Consider the following 6,000-nt stretch of genomic DNA (forward strand, 5'->3'; position numbering starts at 1 on the left):
GGTTTTGAACCACCTGAATTCCGAGGATTCATGGCAGATGGACCAGGAGCAAATTGGCTTGCTATCCGCACAGTTTACAATGGTGGGCTTGAAAATGTAATGGAGGGTAAAGAAAGGACTTGTGGTTTTCACTGGGAGATGAGCATGGTTGAGCATACCAAAAGATGCATTAAGCCACAATTTCAGGAGGAGCATAAGGTTCTATGTAGGAAATGGAGGGAGGCAACAACAACTGCTTCTGCAGACCAATGCAAGAGAACATTGACCTTGTATTGGTCTCCATTGCATGTGAAAGAGGGTGAGTTGCCAGCACTCCACACATGGTTGGCTTGGTGGGATGTTAGAGTCAACCAATGGGGGGGAATGTTTTTGCAGCAAGAGAAAAATTCTGGGTTTGTTCCTACAGTAAATCTTTCGGAGACAAAACACTCTAGCATGAGAGCAGCACATGGGTATGCAAGACAGATAACATTGTATGAAGCTTGTGCTGCAGATCTTGCAATGAGTGTCCTTCAGAGTGCTCACTATAATGCCTTTTTGAATGGAAAACACTTGGGTACAGGTCCGAATTTGGATGTTCTACGACAAAGAATACTTGATGGTGGTGGATCTAGTAAAGGAGATAGAAATAGGCTTGTTGATTTGTCACACACTGTGATTGAAGAGGCTGGGTTACACTCTCCAGAGATGGATAGACCGATGACAGAAGCGATAAGTATGAGAAGAAAGAGGAGTTCTACATGTTCAACTGAGGTCCATGCACTTGATAGTCATCGCCCTGAATACATCACTGTCACTACAAAGAGAGTGATTGGAAAAAGACGACAACTTGATTTTTTAAATCCTACAAACCAAGTAGTTTGTAGAGAGGCAAACATTCATGATGCCAATTGGGCAATTAGGAGAACTGAAGCACATAGTGTTGTCACATGCTTTGGTTACTTGACAGAAAGTCGGAGACGGTGTGGGGCAATGATCAATGCGCTTGGTAGAAGTGCAAGCAATGGTGTGCCAGCGCCTTGCTTTAAGGGAAGAAGGCAACATTCCAATGGATTGACAGAACAATTTGTTTGGTTTTGCAATAGTACTGTGACCCATACATGGAAGGTGGATAATTCCATTCAAGGTGTTCCTGGAAACTCTCCAGGTGTGTGGAAGGTTGCATGTGGGACATCAATTACTATGGATGAGAGGGAGACCCTGGTAAGGGCAGGATTTGTATTTGAGACTGATGATACTATTGGTGTCATGAGCTTCCCATCTCGTATGCAAAAAATCAGTACGCCAAGCCATGTGCGCCCATCTTGTCGTGATGGAAAGCTTGTGTCATGGAGAACTAGGTTGAATAAAGAATTCAAAGAAAGGATAAGCAAGGCAGTTGCAGAGAATGGGGAGGTTGTAAGAGAGAGCACTATTATTCCAAATGAGGTGCATCTTTTCCACATTCGTACATCAGGTTCAATTTCCAAGGGGCTAACATATTGTGTCTCAATTTCAGAATTCCCACGTTGTACATGTCTTGATTTCACTCAAAGGGAGATAAGTAAAACTCCTTATATGCCTTGCAAGCACATATACTTTGTGTTCATTGTAGTGCTGGGATTGAGTGATACAGTGCATCAGTTTATGCATCAAGCAGCGTTGACTAAGATTGAGTTGTTTCAAGCACTGGCTGGAAAAAGAAATCCATCTTCCATAGACTAGATGATGTGAAAGACATTCTGTTGTTCTTTGCTGAATATGCGGATTATAGAGGTAGGGATCCTTCTATGTTTTTGTAATCGAAGTAAGGATATACTTCTGCAAGCATTAGAGGCAAGATATGTCAGCCTTTAATGTGAATAGTAGAAGATGCAATAGATGTAATGTGCTTTTTTGCTCTGCATGCCTTCCATTTTTTGGATCAGATGTTTGGAAGATGTACTTCTGCAAACATGGAAGGCATGATATGTACATGTAGAGTATGAGCAGGATTTGGCTATATTCTACCTGCTCCTATGTTGTTGTCTCTCCATAAGGATTTCATATAATGCATGTGTAGCCTGATGTGTAGCCTGATATTTGTCTTCATGATGCGTGTATGGAATATGTAATCATATAAGCATGGCAGGCATGATATGTAATGTAAAACTTGTGTGCAATGTTAGTTCTTTTTCAAATCTCGTATTCAGTACCACTATGTGTTTGTTTGCCAAATTTATTGTAATGTAAATATATGAGAAGGAAGGAGATGTGCAATTTGAACAATGTGCCCTCTAAGTAGTCTAATGAATCATATATTTTATATACTATTGAATCTCTCTCCATAATGAGTCTAATGTGATAGCATGAGAAGGAAGGAGGGAAGCAATATCATTTTGGGGCATGACTCCTCTCTCCAATGAAATTTGATTAATCATATAGTGGTTCAGGGGCTGCTCGCTTGCATGTTGTTTAATCACGCTCGCTTAATTGGGCTCGCTCGCTTTTCCTTGCTCGCTCTTTGGTAATCCTCGGAATTTCTGATGCATACCTCTTGCATGCAATAAGCCCGCCACCCATTGTCGAACCACGCATTTGATCCTGGGTCTCAAGTTGTTGCCCAGAAGAGACAGGAAGAGCCCGATATTTGCAGATGTTGAATCCAGACCCTGTGTCAACTAAAGCAACCAAATTATAAGGAGGTACCCCCGGGGGTTTGAGCTGAACTTTTACCAACCAATTTTTCATGGGATTTTGGACTGCTGGTGCTGGCGATGAAAATAAATCTTGAAGAGATAATACATTTGGAACTGGTTCAGTATAGAGCTTGCACTGAGTCAAATGTTCACCAACCTTACGATCCAATGATTCGATGGAATTTTGAAGCTTGGCACAATTGTCAGTGATCGTTTTTAGGTTGATACGAAGCCCATCAATGCTAATGCCAAGACTCTCAAATTGGTCAAAACAGGGAGGTCGTTGAGGAGATTGGATCAGAGGAGCAGGGGCAGAGAGAGTGGTGACTGAGGATTTCCAGAAAGGAGGAGGAAGAAAGTTGGGGGAGGAGTCATGTACACTGTGGGGAGGCCGAAAGACCGAAGGTCCGGAATATAAATCTGCTGAAGGTAATCTTCTACTTGGAGAAGGAGTAAAGGAAGAATCAGAAAGATCTTCGGACGTATGTAGATCACAAGATGAAAATTTTCGATGGGAAAACCCAGGATGTCGGCCGCGACCTCGACTGTGACCACGGGAATTGTTACGACCGAAAGCTGGAGGAAAAACCTCTGGGAGAGGAGGTTCTTCTGGGGGCTCTCCATCAGAATTGCCTGAGGAAATCTCGATATCAACCCGAAAAGGTTGTCGTTGGTGAGGAAGATTCATCATGCTATATACATTGGGGTCGTCATCTTCGGATGCTGGAGAAGCATGTATCTGGCTATGAAGACATTTTGGAGTATCTGATTCAGAACATTCTAGAAGAGACTCATCAGACTCACCTTGGGAAACGACTTCCCATTGTTCGGGGTGTGCTACCATTGCGAAGAAACCTTTCAGTTGTTTTTGCTGTGGATTGTGGGGCTTCTCATGACAGTCACGAGCAAAGTGGCCTTTCTTGCCACAGATAAAACATCCTGTAGATTTGTATTGTTGGAAAAAGCGGCGGCGAAGAAAACGTTGGGGCCTTCTAGAGTAGCGACGACGCCATCGGAGCCTTCGAATTTTTGGAAATTTCGAGGACCCACATGAACATTTAGAATGGTGGGATTTTGATGAATGGAATCGCTGGCGAGGACGAACATAACTAGAACCTGGAGGGCAGAAGTTTTGATGCCCCACAAACTGTTCACATATGGCCGGTGAAACAATACCAACCTTTTTAAGCTTGCGCCGGAGAGTGTATTCTGTACATTGTCGTCAGATATATACTTGGACCATCTGAAATAGGTTAGCAAAGGTATAATCTGCGACTATCTTTTGGATTTCAGTCGGTTGATTGTCAATGTTGACAATCTTCGTCTGCGCTTCGATAACCGTCATGATTGCTTCTCCAAGTCGGTGCGGTAAGCTGTACAAGTAATGACGCTTTGCTACAGTGTCAGAAAAAATGCCAGCTCTATAAACCAGCTGTTGCACATGTGCATTGTAGGCTTTCAACTGAAAAAGATCACATAGCTTCAGAGCAGAAAATTCATTTTCTGCCTGGGCGCGATCATCCGTGAAAGTAGGAAGAAACTGATTGGAGATTGCAGCTATAAGGGAATCCGGGGCATTAGGTTGATTATTGGCATCAACACTTGCAAAGATTTGCTCTTTGGATTCATTTGATAAGAACTCCCACCAATTAGCAATAACACCGGTAAAACCTTTGGTGGTTTCAACTACTGCATCTCTTAGGTTCCATCTGTAGATGGTGACTAATGACATCATGTGTCCATAGAATATTTTGAGGATATCCTTCATTGCCTGTGGTGAGACCGCATCAATATTTAAGATATAACCAGGGAAGGATTTGTGCTGAAGCCGTTTCTACAGATCAGTTTGCTCATCAAGGTCACCATCAATGAAGTGAGTTTGGAATTCACCTCTCATGAATTCAGATCCAGGCCCGCCAAAAAATGCTGTGCGCTTGCCTCGCCATTGCTCCCGAGGGGGCTGTTGTGAGGTGGATGCTTGGGGTGGATCTTCTTCCATAGGCTCCGGTTTCATTCCAGAGTTCATATAGAGAATGGGACCAAAGGAATTAACGGAGGAAGCTCGGGGGGAAACTGGCGGAGAGGGAAATGGAGATTCCGGGAGCGGTGGTGGAGAAGGAGGCGGTGAAGTGGGCAATGGCAGAGGTATTTCCATATGAGGGGGTAGAGGTTGGAATTGGTGGAGATCATCTCTATCCTCCTGTAGCATATCTCGTTCATCAATGTAGAATGCTTTATAGAAAGGGTGTTGGCTGTCAGCCCACCAATCTGTCGTTTCGAGAGGAGAATCAACTACTGCATAAGGAGAGTCAACCATCTCGATAATATCAGAAAACTGGGGCCAAAACATAAGACTGGGAGCTTTGGAAGGATAGCAGGGCTCTGTGAGGGGACTAGCCGAAGAGGGGGGTAATGATGGAGGAAATGACTTATATACAGACTGGGTTGAAGAGGATGCATGGCCCTTAAGTTGCTGCAGCTCATCTAGTACCGTGTGGATATTACGATCTCGTTTGCCCACAGCAAGTTGTAAATCATACAAGGCAGAGTGGCAAGCATCCAAACATACCTGAGTAGCAAGGTTATGCGAATTGCACCAATTCAACTGCTGCTGCTCGACAGGCATGCTATGGTCATCTTTGTCTATTAGAGCGTAAGGGGCATGAACAGACTTCAGTGAACCATCTTCAGTTGTTACCTGAAATCCTTTAGACTATGGCCACTTAACAGGTCAAAGCATCATCATTGGATATATGCGATTAGCTGATGCAGTGATATTATCAAAATTTGAATGCGATTGTACAGGGGGATTTACAGCAGTAGAGCGGTGATACTGTAAACTGGCATCAGCAGGAAATCGGGATGCAGCTGTAGAAGTTACCCAATCTCTGATAGATTCAACTTTGTCAGGGGAGAGATCAGGAGGAGCAGCATCGGAGGCACTAGTTCGGCTCTCATCAGGGATTCCGGCAATAGAAACATGAGAGGCCGATGGGAAAGATAAACGCATAACGCGCTTACCCTTTTCACTTGGGGTGCTACGGCGAACCACCGATTTTGTGGGGGCATCCTCAACCTGAAACATAGGTATTTTTGAAAAGGAGGAGGCCTCATGTGAGACTTGCTCATAATCCATTTCCCACTCTTCTGGCATAGGCAGAGCGTCAAAATGGAACCTGGTCACCTCTGCATTAGTCTTGCCGTAGATAATACATTCATCATTAGCAGTGACATGGCGAGGGACGGGATTAATGGTAGACACTAAATAATTCACAGAACGGACATGGATAGCACAATGCTCTGATTTTGGCTTCATGGCTAGACCTTTAATCTGGACGTACAA

The sequence above is a fragment of the Dipteris shenzhenensis genome, chromosome 4 (genome assembly GCF_047967505.1).
Source record: "Dipteris shenzhenensis isolate YYH24624 ecotype China chromosome 4, Dip_SZ_1.0, whole genome shotgun sequence".
Classification (NCBI taxonomy): Eukaryota; Viridiplantae; Streptophyta; class Polypodiopsida; order Gleicheniales; family Dipteridaceae; genus Dipteris; species Dipteris shenzhenensis.